The sequence below is a fragment of the Hemiscyllium ocellatum genome, chromosome 45 (assembly GCF_020745735.1).
Source record: "Hemiscyllium ocellatum isolate sHemOce1 chromosome 45, sHemOce1.pat.X.cur, whole genome shotgun sequence".
Taxonomy (NCBI): Eukaryota; Metazoa; Chordata; class Chondrichthyes; order Orectolobiformes; family Hemiscylliidae; genus Hemiscyllium; species Hemiscyllium ocellatum.
In genome coordinates, this window is record NC_083445.1 from 12,284,588 (window position 1) to 12,307,020 (window position 22,433).

General features: G+C 46.0%; 1 protein-coding gene across 1 annotated transcript in view; it reads right to left on the reverse strand.

The window, feature by feature from the left end:
- The window catches only part of LOC132836065 (G-protein coupled receptor 54-like), a 35,612-nt gene that overhangs the window by 12,331 nt on the left and 848 nt on the right, over positions 1–22,433 (reverse strand). The window lies entirely within an intron of this gene.

Here is a 22,433-nt window from a genome sequence, read left to right on the forward strand (position 1 = left end):
CAGACCAGGTAAGGATAGCAGCTTTGTTCTGTAAAGGACATGAGTGAACCAGATGGGGTTTAACCTGAAGCATCAGCTCTTAATTCCAGACTTTTATTGCATTAACCAGAGCGGATTCGAATCCAGGTTCGCAGAACATTACCTGGGTCGCTGGATTAACAGTCCAGCGATAATACCACTAGGCCATTACCTCCCATGCATGTGGTAGCCTGGAGCTACAGACAGTGTCAGTAGAGGCTCCGAGGTTGTCTCTATCATGCGATAGATCAGGAATCTCTCCTGCTCTTCCTGTTCGCTATTGCCATTGTGTTAGTAGGATTCACAGAAGCTGTTATTCAACCTACTTGGCCCCACTCCTCCCTTGGCCGTCGAGTTCTTGGTTGGAACCCGAGCTTAGGCTCAGTGGGAGAAATGCTGTCCACAAAACGTCGAACCAAAATCAGTTGGTGCCAACTTCATTAAGAATGGGAGCATTTCTCTAGAAAGCGAATAAAAGGAGATTGCAGGGGCTAGAATCAAGGTACAAATTAGCCATGCTCTCCCACCATTGTGCAACATGCTTAATCCCAATATTGTGTAAAGTGGCCATTTGGCCCATTAAATCTGCACCTATCCTCTGAAGAACCTCTCACCTCGACCCACCCCCAATTTCCCATGGCTAATCCACCTAGCCTGCACGTCCCTTGGCACTATGGGAAATTTAACACAGCCAAAATCACTCTAGCCTACACATCTTTGGACTGTGGGAGGAAACTCGAGCACCCAGACACAGACAGTCACTCAAAGGTGGAATTGAACCCGGGTCCCTGGCGCTGTGAGGCAGCAGTGCTAACCACTGAGCCGTCGTGCCACCTAAAGGGGCTCTCACTTGAGTCCTGCTCCTACGCCAATTGCTCTCAAAGATTTTACTCTGTAGACAACCTATCAGTCCAACTAGCTACTTTCACTTGACTTCACAGTTTGCCTCAGAATAGTCGGGAGGAATCATAGAACCCCTACAGTGTGGAAACAGGCCATTCTGCCCAACAAGTCCACACTGACCCTCCAAAGAGTAATGCACCCAGATTCATTCCCCTACCCTATTACTCAACATTTGCCCCTGACTAATGCATCTCACCTGGACACTATGGGTAATGTAGCACGGCCAATCTTTGGACTGTGGGAGGAAACCGCCACATCCGAAGGAAACCCACGCAGACACGGGGAGAACGTGCAAACTCCACACAGACAGTCGCCCGAGGTGGGAATTGAACCCGGGTCCTTGCTGCTGTGAGGCAGCAGTGCTAACCACTGTGCCACCCCCAAATGATGTCTACATATGACCACAGAATAATGAGCTGATGCCTGGTTTCGAACTGTGGTCTCACCTTGGGCTCCACATCCAGCTGGTTCCTTCTTATGGACTCCAGCACCACCATGCGACGAGAGTCCGACCTTGTGGTTCAAGGTGCTGGGAAAGGCACTAGCTACATTCAGCACATCTGGATCTCGAGTTGAGGGGACAGTCTGTCAAGCATTTCTCTTGCTGCATGTCAGTTTCAGGGACTTGTGGTTCACCCCTACACTCTGGGAGACCGTTTATCTGATGTGACAACTTTCTCAATGAAACAGAATGCTGCAAAGCCATGTGATGTGGTGGCATGATCATGTGATATAGAGGCGTGAACACGTGACATAGTGGCGTGATCATGTGATGTAGTGGCACGATCGCACCCCAAACCTCCCTCTCTGCTCTTTTGACCTGAAAATGACACAGGCCACAGGTACATTGAGCAAGATCGAGAGCCGGTTTCAATTTTCCTGGGACAGTCATGTCATGCTGACTTTGCAGCCCAGTAAGGTGTAAAGGACGGTGAGGGGCTCCGAGCCAGTGACTTCATGGAGAAAGAGCACAGGCATTAGAATGTGCACACACACATCAGCCTGTGGGGTGAATTTGTACTTACAGAATTACATTGTACTTTGCTCAAAAACTGCATGAATCCATGTAAGATTCTGCAAATCTGTCATTTTAGATTAGAATCAGTCTGAACATTGTGGCACAGACAGCCTCACAGGGAATTAACACCTTTATCTGAACCGACATGACACCGATTATTAAAGTGCACCTGAGAATGTAACTTTTTAGAAAGAGTTTTGCGATTCAAATATGAAAGAACTGAAACCAACATGATCATTCGAAAAGATGAGAGACTTAAACAATCTGAGTCTTTTTCAATATATAATTTCAGTTACATAACACTGTAAATTTTTGCTATAAATTCTGTGTCTTACGATCTTATTCTGCACAACCACCTGATGAAGGAGCAGTCCAATTAAACCTGTTGGACTATAACCTGGTGTTGTGTGATTTGTAACTTTGTACACTCCACTCCGACACCAGCATCTCCAAATCATTTAGAATTCCTGTCAGCAACATCTCATCAAAATTGACCTTAAAATTGGGATGGGGGTTCCCCTTAAAGGTCCTTTTGCTTCCTGTCACTTCCCTCAGGTATGTCAGTCAGGAACCTTCCAGTACTCTGGAAGAGGGAAGAGGTCAGGGATACAATGAAATCTTGGTCTGCTGTGGTCAGCAGTGGTCAGAGAAAGGTTGGGACAAATCCCCACTCAGAGAAAATACCATTCTAGGCCAGGCCAGTGTGGGGAAGGTCACTGCTCACTTAGGAAACAATTTTGGAAGGCTCCTCAGTAAAAAGTGTTGCCAGCTTTCATTTTCTTTGAAATGGTAGGTTAATATTGGGTTCAGTTCAATTTGTAGAATCCCTGCAGTGTGGAAACAGGCCATTTGGCCCAACAAGTCCACACCAACCCTCGGAAGAGTAACCCACCTGGATCCCTTCCTCTATATTTACCCCTGACTCATCCACCTAACCGACACATCCCTGGATACTATGGGCAAATTAGCATAGCCATCCACCTAACCCGCACATCTTTGGATTGTGGGAGGAAACTGAAGCACCCGGAGGAAACCCATGCAGACACTGTGAGAACGTGCAAACTTCACACAGATGGTTGCCTGAGGCTGGAATCTAACCCGGGTTCCTGGCGTTGAGAGGCAGAAGTGTTAACCACTGAGCTGAGCCACTCAATGGTCTAAAAGCCTCTGAATTATAATAAGGACTTAAAGGAATCGCATTTAATAGCATCTTCCGTGACCACAGCACTTTACATGGAATGAAGTATTTCTGAAGTGCATCACTGGTGTAGCACAGGAACAGCGGGAGCCAACTCGCACACAGCAAACTCCAGCAAATAGCAGCAATGACCAGACGATCAGTGTTGCCCAAGGTAGTTACTCATCCGGACACTGGGAGAACTTCTACCTTCGTTCTGAGGTTGACTGGTGACCAGGAAAATAACTGGACCCAGCCATTTCAGTCTGGAAATGATTCAGGAATGAAGCAGCCCATCCACCAGGTGACACTTTCACTCTGTCCCCACCACCATAAGACATAGGAGTGGAAGTAAGGCCATTCGGCCCATCGAGTCCACTCCACCATTCAATCATGGCTGATGGGCATTTCAACCCCACTTACCCGCACTCTCCCTGTATCCCTTAATTCCTTGCGAGATTAAGAATTTACCAATCCTGCAGCAGCAGTGTCTGCCATATACCAGACCGTATTGAGCAACTCCCCAAGAATCTCTCGACATCACCTTCTGAAGCTGGGGCACCACCACTGGGAAGGGCAGCAGATACATGGGAGCACGGTGCCTGTGAGTCCCTCTTCAAGCCACTCACCATCCTGGATCGGAACTCCGTCTCCGTCAATACTGCGCGGGAAGGACAGCCACCTGGAAGGTATTTTCCCAACGACTGGAAAGCAGAAATGTTGTCTTCTGGTTCCTGAAACCACTGCAACTCACAGCCCTCAGAGAGGTGTGGGGGATCAGGAAACATTAGAGAGACCATAGAACACCACTCCTTCAGTGGCGCTGTCTCAAGATCCTGGGTCTCACCACCTAACAGCATTGACGGTAGTCTCTCCAAACCACATGGAGTGCAACAATTCAAGATGGCAGCTCAGCCACCACCTTCCTGAGAGGCTTTGGGTTACAGGATGAGTGTTAGCAACACCCACATCTCATGAAGAAATTGTCTTCCGTTTCCCTTTCTCTCTTCCTATTCCTGTCTCTCTACACATCTCAACCCCATCTCTAATTACTACCCTTACTGATGAAAGGACAAATCTCAACAAAGACTGCCTGGACTGCTGACTGTTTCTGGTATTTCTTACTGTCTTTGGACTTAGAGTGACACGGTGGCTCAGTGGTTAGCACTGCTGCCTCGCAGCACCAGGGTCCCAGGTTCAATTCCAGCCTTGGGTGACTGTCTGCATAGAGCTTGCACATTCTCCCAGTGTCTGTGTGGGTTTCCTCTCACAGTCCAAAGATGTGCAGGTCAGGTGAGTTGGCCATGCTAAATTGCCCACAGTGTTAGGTGCAATAGTCAGAGGGGAATGGGTCTGGGTGGGTTACTCTTCGCAGGGTCGGTGTGGACTTGTTGGGCTGAAGGGCCTGTTTTCACTGTAGGGAATGTAATCTAGTAGCAAGCATTACCTGTCCCACAAAAAAAAACGCCTACCTAATCTGTGGTAACCAGGAAGGCTTGAATAGTTTTATGAATTTTTTAGCTTATTACTTTCCAAAACGTTGGTTAATATCAAACGATAACTGCCAGAAACACCACAGTTAAATTTAATGTACTGTCCTCCAGATATTTAAATTTTCACCACCTCTTAGCAAACATTCCTTTTTTTGTGTATGAGTTTGCACTATAATATTTACAGTCTTTGCAAGTCAGATGGAGTGGATTACAAATATAATCTTTGAGCTCTGGGACGTGCATTCAAATCTGTCTCATTTTGATTGGATTAAGATCTTTTCTCTCTGATCATGACTGGAAGTCTAAGTAGAATCAATTTGCCTATTTTCTACAACTAGAGAAGGATTAGTATTTTAAAAGTGCTACTATTGGTCCCAGTTGGCTCTTCATAAATGTATTTGTTGCGTATCTTAGTGTTGTGAATGAAATGCAGCTACTGAACTACTTTACTTTCAATGTCACAAAGAGTACAGTTACATTGCATGTTGGCGTCAATTTGCGGAGGGTAAAACTCCCATGAATCAGAAGCTCTGGGTTCAAGACACACAGCAGGATCATAGTTTTAAAAAAAAAATCAAAGTTGATACTGCATGGTAGTGCTGAGAGACTGCTGCACTGTCTGAGACATCTGGAGAGAGATGGACTGGTTCCTGTTGAGATACGTGATGCAGGACTCTGTGCTCTCCAGGTTGTTCCCCGGGACGCACACTGAGACAAACATCGACAGCACCCGGTGCACCATCAATGTGGCGAAAGGTGCTCTTTGGTCAGCCTGAAACTTATTGGTCTTCTAGAGCAAGGAAGTGACCCTGACCGAGTGTTGCAGTGCAGCACACTTCAAGGGCCAGGACTACATACCGAGGGACGCATTAAAGCTTGGGGCAGCTGCTGCCAGGGCTCATACCCCACCGTCTGAAGTCTTCCTGTTGAAGGTAAATAGGGGCCCGTTCAGTTATTGGATCCTCCCAATATCTCAAATGCACGCAAATAAAGTATCGTACAAGTAAGAGATGCCTGTGATTTGTTTGGATAGAGTCAAACTCCAATGTTTGTTTCCTTTATATGCTACTATACAGAACCCGACAGTGTTTGTGACTGTGCCTATACACAAAGATATTTTTTATGAATAAAGTATATTCTTGAAAGTAGTCTGAAGTATTGTCTTCCAGGTGAGACAAAATTCCAAAGGCCTGTCCGCCCTCTCAGGGTAGATGGAAAATTGTATGGTACTATTCCAAAGGATGGGCTAATTAAAGAACAAGGGAATTCCTGGAAGCTGGCACTCATCCTGGGATTCTATCAACAAGCCCATTGATGCAATGAAAACACAGGAAACAGTTCAACAACGAATCCAACTAACGCCTGAGCTACAGATCTTCACAAAAATGACCAATATTATCTCTCGATCAACATCAAAAAGAAGAGATTATCTGCGTGGTGATTGTGACGAGGTCAGCTAGCTGGACCTCATTGAGCTGTTAATCTGTCCCAGAGAGCCCTGGCTGACATTAGAAAGAAAGGTTAATTTTCCTGGTGGTGGAAATTGAATAAAGATTTGTACACTTTGACACACAGACACACAGACACACAGACACAAAAAATAAGCACTACCAAAGAAGAAACAAAGAAAAATAAGAAAGAAAAAGAATAAATAAGGGATTAGTCCCTGCCCTCCCCTTCAAAAAAAAATTTTAAAAAATAAAGAAAGGTTAAGGCTGCCTTTAGAGTGGCCAGAGGTGGGAGGGACAGTTGGCTTCCTGGGAGGGGTGTGGATTGCCTGCACTGTTTTTTATGTAAATGGACTGCCTTATATGTACTTATCATTGTTACTATTCTGTGATGATTGAAACTGGGATTTGTGGTTTGTCCTCATTTCCCTGAAAACTGGTTGAATGTCAGGGCTTGGGGCCTGGCTTAGCCACCCCTCTCCCTTGTAAATTGCTGTTTCTCTGTATACAGCTGTTAATGTTAAATGTTTGTAAACTGTACCATTTAATAAATTTTTTTTAAAAGGTTGAGATTCAGAGATATTCACACTCTGATACCTGGCTCTGTAGGAGACAGTGCTATAGTCAAGAATAGTTCACGTGCGAATAAAGAGTGACTTGGCGATGGGATACCGGTCTCTGTGGAGTTATTTTAATTTGAACACTGCGACATTGTTGGTTGTGGGAACTTACTGGGCACTAGTTGGTCACTACGTCTTTGATATGTCAAAACCGAGTGCACTTCATGCATTGCATTTGAGGGAGGAAGAACCCATAAGAAATTAAAAGGACTTAAATTAACTGTGTCCAGTTCTGGTCTCCCTGCTATAGGAAGGATATTAGGAAACTGGGGTTGACTCAGAAGAGATTGAGCAGAATGTTGCTGGGAGTGGAAGGTTTGAGTTAGAAGGAGAGGCTGGATAGGCTGGACATTTTTTCACTGGAGCATAGGAGGGTGAGAGGTGACCTTACAGAGCTTCATAAAATCATGAGGGGTATAAATAAGGTAAATGGCAGAAGTATTTTCCCTAGAGTGGGGGATTTTAAGATTGGGGGTCATATTTTTAAGGTGAAAGGAGAAAGATTTGAAAGAGACATGACGGGCATTTTTCTTTTGACACAGGAAGTGGTTGATGTGTGGAATAAACTTCCAGAGGAAGTGATGGATGTGGGTACAGTTACAATGTTTAAATGACATTTGGATAAGTCCATGAATAGGAAAGATTTGGAGGAATATGGGCCAGAAACAGGCAGGCGGGGCTAGTGGATTATGGTCAGCATGGACTGATTGGACCGAAGGGTCTGCTTCCATGCTGTATGATTCTATAACAACTTAAAGTCAAGTCATTTAAAACCATGACATTCCTAATAGCTCCTTGTGAGACTTCAAGACACACAGCTTATTATCACAAGTACCCTTACCATTATCTACAGCTGTAAACACTTGCACCTTATTTTTGAGTAATACAACCTGCTCACCACCTCCCCCCACCCCCCTCACCCCTGACAAATTTAACCTTTAACACCCCACTGCTGCCTCACAGCATCAGGGACCCAGGTTCAATACCAGCCCCAGGCGAATGTCTGTGTGGCGTTTGCACGTTCTCCTCGTGTCTGCGTGGGTTTCCTCTGGGTGCTCCGGTTTCCTCCCACAATCCAAAAGATGTGCAGGTCAAGGTGAATTGGCCATGCTAAATTGCCCAGAGTGTTCAGGGATGTGCAGGCTGGGTGCATTAGTCCGGGGTAAATGTCGAGTAATGGGGAATAGTTTGGGTGGGAAACTCTTCAGAGGGTCAGTGTGGACTTGTTGGGCCGAAGGGCTGAAGGGATTCTATGATTCATTGAGAGGAAAAACACTGTCTACGCTAACAACAGTGCAACTACATAGTCCAGGGGGCACAGCAGAGAAGGTCAAAAAGGTGTTCAACTTTCCAAATGGTCAACAATCCATACATACCGAAATCAAGAATGATTATCCTCAAATAGAAAGGAGCATTGTGACCTTAGTCATCTTCAAATGGCAGATAGAGTTAAAATATAGAAAGTTAAGGAACAGACAGTCATGGATCAATGGTCAAAGAATAGCTGGCTTAGGGGCAAGCAGTGAAAGCACATCAGTGAAAGATTTTGTTATGACTCTATAGTAGAACTTAAACAAATATTAGATTCTGAAAGAACTGCAGATGCTGGAAATCAGAAACAAAAGCAGAAATTGCTGTAAAAGCTCAGCTGGACTAGATTAGTTTAGGATATCTGGTCAGCATGGGCGAGTTGGACCGAAGAGTCTGTTTCTGTGCTGTACATCTCTATGACTGGTAACATCTGTGGAGAGAAATCAGACTTAGCGTTTCAGGTCGAGTGACCCTTCAAACCTGATGGTAACTAGGACAACCTTGGTTTTTATGCAGAACATAGGGTGGGGGAGTTGGGGTCAAATGGTAGCACGGTGGCTCAGTGGTTAGCACTGCTGCCTCACAGTGCCAGGGACCCAGGTTTGATTCCAGCCTCGGGTGACTATCTGTGTGGAGTTTCACACGTTCTCCGTGTCTGTGTGGGTTTCCTCCCAAAGATGTGGGATTGTTTTTTTTCCCAATCCAAAAGATGTGCAGCTTAAGTGAAGTGTCCGTGCTAAATTGCCCCATAGTGCTCAGGGATGTGTAGGTGAGATACAGTCATCAGGAGTAAATGTAGGGTAACAGGGTAGGGAAATGGGTTTGGGTGGGTTAATCTTTGGAGGGTTTGTTGGCTGAAGGGCCTGTTTCCATACTGTAGGGATTCAATGATAGCTGCAAAATGAGGACTGTTAGTGGTTAACAATGATGGTGTGTAATAGCAGACTATGTGATAACAAGGCCTGGTGTGTGAGGGTTGGAGGCAAGGACTTGGGACTCAATATTGAGTCCAGAAGGTTGTAGGGTCCCCATGCCGAACAGGAGATACAGATCATTGCTGGAGGTCTGCAAGGAGCCTGAGACAGAGATATTGGCTGGGGAATACTCACGAAAATCAGAATCCATTGACGTCAATTATTTTGTGCAAATATTTCCCACTGCAAATCAACACTGAACTACGTTAGAGACAAAAAAAAACTGCAGATCCCAGAATCCAACACTGAACAGCCCTCAGACCACAAAGCCAAGTATGATTCTCTTCCTGATGGCCTGAGAATCTAAGTAAAGAAAATCAGAAATTGCCGGAAAACCCAGCAGGTCAGACAGCACCTGTGGAGAGAAAGAGTTAACCTTTCAGGTCGAGTGAAAGACGAACTACCCATCTCCCATATCCAAAAGAGAACCCCATTCTCGGAAAACAGTGAAAACTGCAGATCACCTCAGTCTGTAAAGTTAGGGTCAGAGAGTCTGGGGGAGATGCAGTAGTAGTAAAGGCTATCATATGCATAAACGTACAAAATTTTAAAAAAATCAATAAACTCTGGAGGCAAATGTTGTATAAAAGAGTCTGACAGGGTCAATACTGAGGGGTACTGCTACCCTATGGAGTTGGGAGCGGAACAGCTTGGATCTTGAAGGAATAGGATCTACCATCTGATCCTCCTCAAAGCAGGTGTAAACGGTGACTTTCCAAGCAATGTAACCCGTAACTAGTTGCCAACGTGCAATAAACTGAGACTTGTTAACGAAAGGAGTCCCTTCGACCAAGAAGTGGATTTCCCTCCACCAACCTGAACCAAGCAAATCCTGTCGTTTCTCACACTTCATGAGCAGCAGCTCATCTGACCCAGTGATCTGGAGCGAGGCCATGCTCTTCAGGAACTGGGCTGACCAATCCTTCATCCCCTTCACCGTCAGGTCTGACCACCTGAAGGTGCTGGGTATTTGGTTCGGAGGGGCTGGGGTGCGTGCCAAGTCTTGGGGGGAGCGTATCAAGAAAGTGAGGCAGAAACTGGGCAGATGGAAGCTACGATCGCTCTCCATTGCTGGTAAAAACCTGGTCATCGGGTGTGAGGCACTGTCAGTGTTATTATATGTGGCACAGGTCTGGCCTATTCCCAGAACCTGTGCCGTCGCAGTCACCTGGGCCATCTTCCATTTTGTATGGAGATCAAAGGTGGCCAGGGTCCGAAGGGAAAAAAAAATACACCAAATGCCACCCTCACCCTGATTGCCACCTTTGTGTGTGGCTGCATCAAGCTGTGCGTGGATCCCCAGTACACAAACACCAAGTGTCACTACGTACTGAGGTTCTACCTGTCCCCGGTGTTGCGAAGGATGGGCCTGGCCTCGCTGCCGCGGAACGCTCCGAGTAGTTGGACCGTTCCGAATCACTTGCTCTTTGTGGAGAAATTTATAGAGAAAAACACCTTTGACCACAAGTCCATCAGGAAGTGGTCAGCATGTAGTGTCCTTGAGACCCTTTGGGAAAAGGAGAGAGCGGATCCTATCGAGCGGTTCCCTGAGCAGACTGTCAAAGCCATTTGGCAGAATGCCTCATCGCCAGAACTTTCCAACAAGCACCAAGACATGGCTTGGCTGGTGGGGAGAAGGGCTCTGCCTATGAGATCCTTTAAGCACGCCTAGACTCTCAGCCGCACCGCACGCTGCCCTCGAAGTGGCTGCGGGGGGACGAGACTGTCACACACCTCCTTCTGGAATGTGCCTATGCAAAGGAAGTCTGGAGGGAAATGCAGTGGTGTTTGTCGAGGTTCGTCCCGAGCAGCTCCGTGACGCGGGACTCCGTGCTCTACGGTCTGTTCCCCGGGACACATGCCGAGACGAACATCAACTGTGCCTAGAGGATCATCAACTCGGTGAAGGACGCTCTCTGGGCGGTCCAAAATCTGTTGATTTTCCAGCTGAAGGAACTGACCCTGACTGAGTGTTACGGACTGGCACATTCCAAGGTCCAGGACTACGTGTTGAAGGATGCGCTGAAGCTTGAGGCAGCTGCCGCCAAGTTGCGGTGGGGAAAGACCACCGTGTAAAGTCTGCCTGCATAAGAACAGGGGGCCCACGCAGTAAGTGGGCTCCGCTGACACTTCAGCTAAACATATGGATATATGTACGTATATATGAATGATTACTCAATCACTGTATGCAAAGAAATGGAATGTTTACGTATGCACAGCATGACCAATTGTACAGATCTAAATATTTTTATGAATAAAGTATATTTTTTGAAATAAAAAAAAATCTGGTACAGCCATACAACACTAAATCCATCTCCTCCCATTGAAAGAAAGATGACAATTTATCGCCACTTGTGCTCTTCAATGAGCAACGCAGTGAAAGGCTTCGACTGTCACCACAATCCACCATTTTGAATTGTTTAAGAAGAGAAAGATAAGGCGGAATAAGTCCATCTTCATTCCACCACATCCACCATGGGTTCCGAGACAGCTGACCAACACCACCTGTGCCGGTGTCCCTCTGTCGCCTCGCTGCCGCCTGTGCCAAAGTAGGAGACGCCCCTCTTCAGAGGCCATCTCTTCATTGCTGGGCCCATCTGGCCGCTGATTCCAGGTCCCGTGCTGGACCCACACTAGCCCAGCAACCAGGAGACTGCAGCTCCGCAACTGCAACTGCCAACAGGGAGTGGCCGGTTCCAGGCCCACCACAACCAGGAGCTGACACCACCACCTCACCAGTTATCTGGAGACCCTGCTCTCGGCCTACAAAACCAAGAGTTGCCACCACCACCTCATGGATTACCAGGTGTCCCTATTCTGGGCCTACCTCAACCAGAAGCTACCACCACCACCTCAACAATTACCTGGAGACCCTGCTCCGGGCCTACAAAACCAAGAGTTGCCACCACCGCCTCACTGATTACCAGAGATCCCTGCTTCGGGTCTACCACAACCAGGAATCCTTGGCTCCACCACCAGGCCAGGCCGCCACCTTACCAAAAGTCCCACTCCCCTCTGTGATGTCACCCCCTCCAGCACCACCAACAGGAAGATGAAGGAAAAAAAAGGTAAAAAGAAAGAAGAAAGGGAAGGAAAGATGGGAGAAAACAGCCGTCTGGATTAGAAGGGCCTAGGAGCCCAGACGCAGCCTACCTTGCCAGTGCCACCATCTTCTTCTTGCTCTCCCTAGTAACAATTGTACGGAGTGTTGGTGAGGCTGCATCTGGAGTACCGTGTACAGTTCAGGTCCCTGTATTTAAGAAAGGATGTCCAGGCACTGGAAGCCATTCAAATAGATTCACTGGGCTGAATCCTGGAATGAAATGGGTGACTTATCAAGTACAGATAACCAGGTTGAGCCTTCATTCATTAGCATTCGGAGGAGTGAAGGGTGATCTTATCGAAACATACAAGATTCTGAGGGAGCATGGCAAGGCAGGCGCTTGTGAAGAGGTTTCCATGGGTGGGGGGGGGATCTCAAACTAAGAGAAAGGCAGACGGGACACAAATGTAAAACTGAGTTGCAAAGAAATTTCTTCTGAGGGCAGTGAATGTCTAGAGCTCACTACCCCAGAAATCTATGGAGGCAAAATATTTAAAGAAAAGGTAGATAGATTTCTAGCTGAGTGGAGGGCTATTAGGGACAAAAGAATAGTTTGCGGCCTGCAGCAGATCAGACATTACCTTGTTGAATGGGGGTGGGGGGGAAGCAGGCTGGAGGGGCTGAGTGGCCCATTCCCTTTCCTGTTTCCATATTTAAAAAGCTCAAAGCCTTCTTACATTGCAACACCCAATTATTGAGGGAGCAACATCTGTAATTAAGCAGCTGATTGTTTTGTTTAGTTCAAGTGGCATTAGATCAACAAAATGTCATGCAATGATTAAATGCCTGAGTCAGTGGTAAAGCAGCAGAACACTGTTCTTTTCACTGGGATTTAAATAGTTTGCAATGCCGGAGGTGTAAAATGGTTGTCACATGTACCAAAGTACAGTGACAAGCTTTGTTGGTGAGCAGTACAGGCAGATCACAGTAAGCAAGGACATACAGATCAAAACAGGCTTAGAGGTGTACAGGTTACTTTGCACAGGGAGTGCATGAGGTGAGATCAGCGTTACCAAGATCAGCGTTATTTGAGGCTAGAGAATCCATTCATCAGTCTTACAATGGCTGGGAAGCAGCTGTTCCTGAACCTGTTGGTGCGCGTTCAGGCTTCTGTATTTTCCCCCTAACGGAAGAGGTTGTAATAGAACATTACTGGGGTAGGTGTTGGCAGCCTTTCTGCTGCAGAGAGAGGTGTAAATGGTGTCCAAGGATGGAAGGTTGGCTTCAGTGATGGTCTGGGCTGCGCACACCACCTCCTGCAGTTTCTCAGTCCTGGGCAGAGCAGCTGCCACACCAGGCCGTTATGCACCCAGACAGTTTGCTTTCAGTGGTGAGGATCCTTCCACACATGCCGAATTTCCCGAGCCGCCTGAGGAAGAAGAGGCCTTCTTGACTGTCGCATCTACGTAGGAAGTCAAGACAGGTCGTCGGTTATCCGAGGAACTTGACACTCTCCACCCAATCAACCTCAGCTCTGTTCTCCTCCTTTCTTTCTGAAGCCAACACTCAGTTCTTCAGTTTTGCCGATGTTGAGAGAGAGAGAGGTTGTTCTCGTTGCAACATGTCACCAAGCTCTCTATTTCCCTTCTCTGCAAACTTGTAGATGATATTCATTCGGAATTTGGCAACACAGTCAAGGGTGTGCAGGAAGTACAGTAGGGGGCTGAGGATGAATCCTGATAAGGTGGACAGCAGATAAATGGCTTCCACTCAAATCTATGAATTCCATGAACGCTCTCACTTCACTGAAATTCAAGTTGAAACCATCATCTCCTGATAAGCTGAATAACCATTTTCCAGCTCCAGTGTTTCAAGCTATTTAAATCCTAGTGAAAAGACTGTTCTGCACTGTCTCGGGCATTTATCATTGCAGTTTGGAAGACTGCTCCTTGACAGATTTTAGCTAGAAGCTCAGAAAGCACTACAGAAGTACAATTCTTCCTCAGTCAAAAAACGCTCACTTGTTCCACTGCCTGGCATATTTAATCCAAAATGAATATACTGCAATTGAAAAATGTGAAACCATTTCACAGGGATCGTTTTCACTCTGATGGTGCATGTGGAGTGCATTATTAAAGCAAAATTACATCCCAACAATAAAATGTCTCACACCCAAACTCAGTAACTTTTTAATACACATTCGTTTCTTAAGTTTATTTCAAACTGTGGTCCCACATCTCCAGGATAGAGACAGTTAATAGCCAAATGTTGGTTTCCCCAAACAAGAACATACCAGAACAGATAGGACTTTCCTTGATTCCTGGCTGAATGCTCAATGTATTTGGTGGGAGGGGTGTTATCCATGTGTCCTGAAACCCAGTCTGAAACTAATCCCTCTGGCCCATTCTCTATCCATTACTCTGCAGAAGTTCAAACATTCACCTACCTTTCCCTTGAAAGATCCACTCACCACTTCCTGAGCTCTCTGCCAGAGGGCAGGTCTGGTCCACACCACCATTATCTGCTCCTGCGCTAGGCCAAGGAGGCAACTCCTCAATCCACCCCAGCTGGAGCGGGGGAAAATCGAACCTCGAATCTGATCCGCCACAGTCGTCTGAGCCAACTGCTACACCCCACCCAGGAGTGTGAGCTGCGGAGTGGGAACATGCTCTTTTAGGTACATGTTGTAGCTATGGATAGCAATGGGAGCAGCTCCCAATTTCTTATCACATGACTGACCAGGCGAGGCCATATTGCCTGCCATTTTTGATGATGCTGTCACTTTAAGAGGTTGCGTTGTCCTGGGTGTATCTTGAGGAGAGATTGTAAGACAGAGGTTCAGAGCTGGCTAGTTAAAACCACCATTAAACAGCTCGGGAGGCTTTGGGTGTTTGTTTAAAACAATCTGGAATGGTATGACCAGCTCTCACAGATCAGGATCTCTGGGTAGCATCAGAAGCTATTGGCTTCTCAACAGAGTTGGAAGCTTCAGTGAATGTTTCCTGGCTGCTACGCTCTCTGAATTTTCTCTTGGTGTTATCTTCCTCCTGAATTGGAGAACTGCATGTGAGAATCTGTGTCTGAACTTGCCTTTTCTTTTGCCAAGGGGTGTGTTTGTGGGATGTTAGGACATTGGAACAGTTAATTAGTAATAGTTGCTTGATCCATCGTTCTGTTAAGTTTTCCAATAGAGTTGTTATTCTAAAATCCTCTTTCTTTAACTACAATGTTTAAATAAATTGTTGCTTAACCTGAAGGAGTTTGTAGTGGTTCTGTTCGCCGAGCTGGAAGTTTTTGTTGCAAACGTTTCGTCCCCTGGCTAGGAGACATCATCAGTGCTGTGGAGCCTCCTGCGAAGCGCTTCTTTGATGTTTCTTCCGGCATTTATAGTGGTCTATCCTTGCCGCTTCCGGGTGTCAGTTTCAGCTGTCCGCTGTAGTGGTTGGTATATTGGGTCCAGGTTGATGTGTCTGTTGATGGAATTTGTAGATGAATGCCATGCCTCTAGGAATTCCCTGGCTGTTCTCTGTCTGGCTTGCCCTATGATAGTAGTGTTTTCCCAGTCGAATTCATGTTGCTTGTTGTCTGAGTGTGTGGCTATTAGGGATAGCTGGTCGTGTCGTTTCGTGGTTAGTTGGTGTTCATGTATGCGGATTGTTAGCGGTCTTCCTGTTTGTCCTATATAGTGTTTTGTGCAGTCCTTGCATGGTATTTTATAAACTATATTAGTTTTGCTCATGTTGGGTATTGGCTCCTTTGTTCTAGTAAGTTGTTGTCTGAGCGTGGCTGTTGGTTTGTGTGCCGTTATGAGTCCTAGGGGTCGCAGTAGTCTGGCTGTCAGTTCTGAAACGCTCCTGATGTATGGCAGTGTGGCTAGTCCTTTTGGTTGTGGCATGTCCTCGTTCCGTGGTCTATCTCTTAGGCATCTGTTGATAAAGTTGCGCGGGTATCCGTTTTTGGCGAATACCTTGTATAGGTGTTCCTCTTCTTCTTTTCGCAGTTCTGGTGTACTGCAGTGTGTTGTAGCTCTTTTGAATAGTGTCCTGATGCAGCTTTGTTTGTGTGTGTTGGGGTGGTTACTTTCATAGTTTAGGACTTGGTCTGTGTGTGTTGTTTTCCTGTGTACCCTTGTGGTGAATTCTCCGTTCGGTGTTCTCTGTACTATCACGTCTAGGAATGGGAGTTGGCTATCCTTTTCTACTTCTCTCGTGAATCCGTGTTTTTGATGATTACGAAAGTGTCATCGACATATCTGTCCCAGAGTTTGGGTTGAATTTGTGGTAGGGCTGTTTGTTCTAACCTTTGCATAACTGCCTCTGCTATGAGTCCCGAGATTGGTGATCCCATGGGTGTTCCGTTGATTTGTTCGTATATCTGGTTGTTGAATGTAAAGTGTGTAGTGAGGCATAGGTCCAGTAGTTTAAGTATGCAGTCTTTGTTGATAGGTTCCGCCTCCTGTTTTCTGTTATTTATGTCCAGTAGGTTGGCTATTGTTTCTCTGGCTAGGGTTTTGTCAATCGAAGTGAACAGTGCCGTCACGTCAAATGAGATCATGGTTTCTTCTTTGTCTATGTGTGTATTCCTGATGGTGTCCAAGAATTCCTGTGTTGATTGTATGGAGTGTTTGGATCCGCTGACCAGGTGTTTCAGTTTCTGTTGTAGTTCTTTGGCCAGTTTGTATGCTGGTGTCCCTGGTAGTGATACTATGGGTCTGAGTGGGATGTCTGGTTTGTGTACTTTGGGTAGTCCATAGAATCTGGGGGTGTTGTTGCTTTCCGGTTTCATTCTTCGTAGGTCCGCTTTGGTTATCTGTCCGTTTTTTTTGTAGATTCCTTAGAGTGTTATTTATTCTATTGGTGAGTTGTGGTGTGGGGTCCGAATCCTTCATTTGGTAGGTGTTGGTGTCTGCTAGTAGGTGTTGTGCTTTTTTGATGTAGTCTGATTTATCTAGGATGACAGTCATTCTGCCACACTCACAGGCATCCGATTCACGAGAGAAGTAGAAAAGGATAGCCAACTCCCATTCCTAGACGTGATAGTACAGAGAACACCAAACGGAGAATTCACCACAAGGGTACACAGGAAAACAACACACACAGACCAAGTCCTAAACTATGAAAGTAACCACCCCAACACACACAAACAAAGCTGCATCAGGACACTATTCAAAAGAGCTACAACACACTGCAGTACACCAGAACTGCGAAAAGAAGAAGAGGAACACCTATACAAGGTATTCGCCAAAAACGGATACCCGCGCAACTTTATCAACCGATGCCTAAGAGATAGACCACGGAACGAGGACATGCCACAACCAAAAGGACTAGCCACACTACCATACATCAGGAGCGTTTCAGAACTGACAGCCAGACTACTGCGACCCCTAGGACTCATAACGGCACACAAACCAACAGCCACGCTCAGACAACAACTTACTAGAACAAAGGAGCCAATACCCAACATGAGCAAAACTAATATAGTTTATAAAATACCATGCAAGGACTGCACAAAACACTATATAGGACAAACAGGAAGACAGCTAACAATCCGCATACATGAACACCAACTAGCCACGAAACGACACGACCAGCTATCCCTAATAGCCACACACTCAGACAACAAGCAACATGAATTCGACTGGGAAAACACTACTATCATAGGGCAAGCCAGACAGAGAACAGCCAGGGAATTCCTAGAGGCATGGCATTCATCCACAAATTCCATCAACAGACACATCGACCTGGACCCAATATACCAATCACTACAGCGGACAGCTGAAACTGACACCCGGAAGCGGCAAGGACAGACCACTATAAATGCCGGAAGAAACATCAAAGAAGCGCTTCGCTGGAGGCTCCACAGCACTGATGATGTCTCCTAGCCAGGGGACGAAACGTTTGCAACAAAAACTTCCAGCTCGGCGAACAGAACCACTACAACAAGCACCCGAGCTACAAATCTTTGCACAAACTTTGAACTCAAGGAGTTTGGCCAGTATCTGGAGCAGACACCTCACATCTGCCTTTCAAGTACAAAAAAAGTTATGGTCTAGGCTTCCTTTGTAACATATTTTGAGGGGGTCTGGGTCTGGTCCATAACACATTGGTGTGTTGGAAGTATTTACAAAGTTGCTCATCAACCTGTTCCTGCCACATTACAGACACGGCTTCCTTAGTTTAATCCAGCACAAAGGTAGGAATACCAAACACCACACCACAGGATCTCCCACCTTTACCGACTCCTTGTGATAAAAGATTTTATGCATTTGATTACAACCCTCTGCATTAAAAAAACTTAATCTTGCTTTATTCCTGTGTGTTATTTTATACATTTATGAACCCATCTTACATCGTTAGCCGCTAACAGCTTACACTCACCCTCCTAGCGGATGTTTACTCCTTACCCCCCTCCCCCACCCTAGCTTCTGCATAAAAAAACATTTTCCTCACTACTATCAGTTATGAGGAAGGGTCACCAAACTGGAAACATTAAGTCTAATTTCTCTTCACAGAGGCTGCCAGACCTGCTGAGCTTTTCCAGCAATTTCTGTTTTTGTTTCTAATTTAGACCATCCACAGTTCTTTTGGCCTTGATCAGAGGAGGAGGGGGAGACCTTACAGAAATTAATAAAATCATAAAGGGGCATGGATAGGGTGAATAGTCAAGGTCTTTTCCCCAGGGTACGGGAGTCCAAAACTAGAGGGCATAGGATTAAGGTGAGAGCGGAAAGATTTAAAAGGGACCTACAGGGCACCTTTTTCTCTCAGATGGTGCATATGTGGAATGAGTTGCCAGAGGAAGTGGTGGAGGCTGGTACAATTACAACATTTAAAAGGCATCTGGATGGGTATATGAATAGGAAGGGTTTGGAGGGATATTGTCAAAATGCGAGCAAATGGGAGTAGATTAATTTAGGATAGCTGGTCAGCATGGATGAGTTGGACCAAAGGATTTGCTCCCATGCTGTACATCTCTCTGCTCTATGACCTGCCAACGTTGAACTGTGGAAATTGGACCCTTCAGTATAACTGCTGTTGGGTATGACTTCTTTAGCGGCACCTCTTGATCTCATTGATTGTATGGGATCTGAACATGTCCCACATTAAAAAAAGCTGCAATTATACAGCCCGAGATGCGTACTCCACTTGTTTACCAATCCATATCTCCACGTCATCCTCATCCACTCAACTCTTGTCTTGGATGTGCTCAGAAACATGTGGAGAACATTATTTTCAACGCGGTGTTGTGCCGTGGGTTACCCTTCCATATGGAGTGTATGCAAAAGAACAGTTGTTGTCACTGAATCAATGAAGTCATCGGATAGGTTAGTTCAAACAAAACACTCCAACTTATGGTTGCAATCTGTTTCTTTGTGAGGTTAGTTGAAGGATAAATATTGGTGTGAAACCCCAGATCTTCAACTTTGGGTAATAGGATCTCTTGGATCAGTTTTCCGGGACAGACTAGCCTTTGGTTTAACATCTTATCTGAGAGACGGCTCTTCCAACAGTGCAGCACTCCTGCAGTGCTGAACTAGTATTGTCAACTGGATCAAGTAGTCATCTTTGCATTGACTGGACAATGCAGCACTATTTCCAACAAATCTGTTGGAAAAAAATGGACTTTCTAACCATTCCTCAAATTCACGGTTGAGAATTTCAGTCAGGGCATGAGGACTAATACATAGAGATAGCACATAGCTGATTTTTGGACACCAGTTGCTCAATTTTTAAAACAGAAATCTATGTTTTCACAAAGCTTGTGTATCACAGCATGGGAAATTAACATTCCAGCTATTTATAAGGTTTTAAATCTGTGGTTCTCACATTGAAAACTGGGGGTCAGTGCAAATGAGTATTGCAGCCAGTAGTTTCAGGCTGTTAAATGTTTCTGTAACTGAACTGAAAGGTTTGTTTCTTCTGCACTGCAATCACTATTTGTATATTTGACGAAACTCTTGGTCAATTCTAAGCTTGCCACTTGCCTGGTTGAGCCAGCACTGCCGACAGTAGTCGTGAAAGGTGTGAGTGACAGAAATTCTGCATTTTTTAGAAAGCTTAGGAGCATTGATATTTCATTCAGTCATACAGTCTGAGAGTTATGCAGATGTAGAACCCAGAAACAGACCTTTCTCTCCAACCCATCCATACCTAAATTAATTTAGTTCCGTTTGCCAGCATTTCGCCCATATACCTCTCAACCCGAGGGGGACTGCAGATAATGGAGAGTCAGAGTCAAAAAGTTTGGTGTTGGAAAAGCACAGCAGGTCAGGCAGCATCCGAGGTGGAGGAGGGTCGAAATTTCGGGCATAAGCCCTTCATCATACCCGAAACACCAACCCTCCTCCTCCTCAGATGCTGCCTGACCTGCTGTGCTTTTCCAACACGAAACTTTTTGACTCCCTCCAAACCCTTCCTATTCATATACCCATCCAAATGCCTTTTAAATGTTGTAATTGTACCAGCCTTCACCACTTCCATTTGGCAGCTCACTCCATACATGCACCACCCTCTGTGTGAAAAAAGTTCCCCCTTAGATCCCTGTTAAATCTTTCCCCTCTTACCTTAAACCTACCCCCACGAATTTTGGACTCCCTTATCCCGGGGAAAGGACCTTGTCCATTTACCCTATCCATGTCCCTCATGACTTTATAAACTTCTATAAAGGTCACTCCTCAGCCTCTGACGCTCCAGGGAAAACAGCCTCAGCCTATTCAGCCTCTCCCTGTAGCTCAAACCCTCCAACCCTGGCAACATTCTTCGAGCATGTCCCACCCTCTTACCTGATTGTCAGCATCTGTTTAACAATAAGGGGACCACCCATTTAGGACAGAGTTGGGAGTTCTTTATCCCCCTTACAGAGAATCATGAACCTTTGGAACTCTCTTCCTCAAAAGGAGCTAGAATGTAGAGTCTTTGAACATTTTTACAGCTGAGCCAGACAGAGGCTTGTTAAGCAAGTAGAGGGGGAAGGTGAAAGATTGTTGAGGTAAAGTGGGAACATGGAGTAGGCAGAGTATTAAATAGTGGAGCAGGCTTGAGGGGCCGAATGGACTACTATTGATCCTGATTAATATGTGCAACACTGTTTACTCACCTTCCAAACATAACCCTAAATACTTTTCACCAACAAGGCTACTGATCATAGCCTTAAAGTTTCAGCTGACCCAGCATCTACAATTTATTTGAGGGGGAAGGGGAGAGATGGAAGTGCCCTCCATTCAGTATTTTTGAATGGTCTCTTTCTTCATCTTAATACAACTCTTTACTCATTTGTAAAGATACATTGCAAAATATTCTGACCAGAAAATTACAAAAGGTGCGATAAAAATTAAACCCCCTGCACTGCAGGAAGTGTCAAATCCACATAGCCATCTGAATAGTATCCCACCCTATCCTTTTACATTTCCCATGACTAACCCACAGATCTCTTGACCCTATGGGCAACTTAGCACTGCCTATACATACTAACCTGCACATAGAAACCCACACAGACACGGGGAAGCATATGCAAATGCCACATAGACACTCACCCGAGGCAGCAATCAAACCCAGGTCCCTGTCACAGAGCAGCAGCAGTGCTAACCACTGAGCCACTTTGTCTGTCTGTCTGCTGTGCTCGCAGTGCATCCCACCACCATCCAGACTCAAGATACAGTGAAGGAGAAAGTGAGGACTGCAAATGCTGGAGGTCAGAGCTGGAAATGTGTTGCTGGAAAAGCGCAACAGGTCAGGCAGCATCCAAGGAACAGGAGAATCAACGTTTCGGGCATGAGCCCTTCTTCAGGAATCCTGAAGAAGGGCTCATGCCCGAAACAGCGATTCTCCTGCTCCTTGGATGCTGCCTGACCTGCTGCGCTTTTCCAGCAACACATTTCCAGCTCAAGATACAGTGAAGCCAAGGTCAGTCATCTGTCTGTGAAGCAAAACCTTTAAACCCCTAACAACATCTGTGCTGCACATGTGCCCTTCTCAGGGCAAATTGTCCAGACTCCTACCAGAGCAGAGGGCTGCTGTCTCATTTAGAGAGAGACAGACAGACAGACCTAGTGGTGGTTTAACCAGAGCGTCACCACACCTCAGGTGAGCAGAGAGGTTGAGAAGGAGATCCCTTCACAGTAATCTTAGCAGGTGTGGGAGCTAGGGCATGAGGTGCCCATGACTACTACAAAAGTTGACCCCAAGTGAGGGATAAGTGCAGCAGGTCAGGCAGCATCCAAGGAACAGGAAATTTGACGTTTCGGGCAAAAGCGATTCCTGAAGAAGGGCTCATGCCCGAAACGTCGAATTTCCTGTTCCTTGGATGCTGCCTGACCTGCTGCACTTTTCCAGCAACACATTTTCAGCTCTGATCTCCAGCATCTGCAGACTTCACTTTCTGGATCAGTGGTGCTGGAAGAGCACAGCAGTTCAGGCAGCATCCAATGAG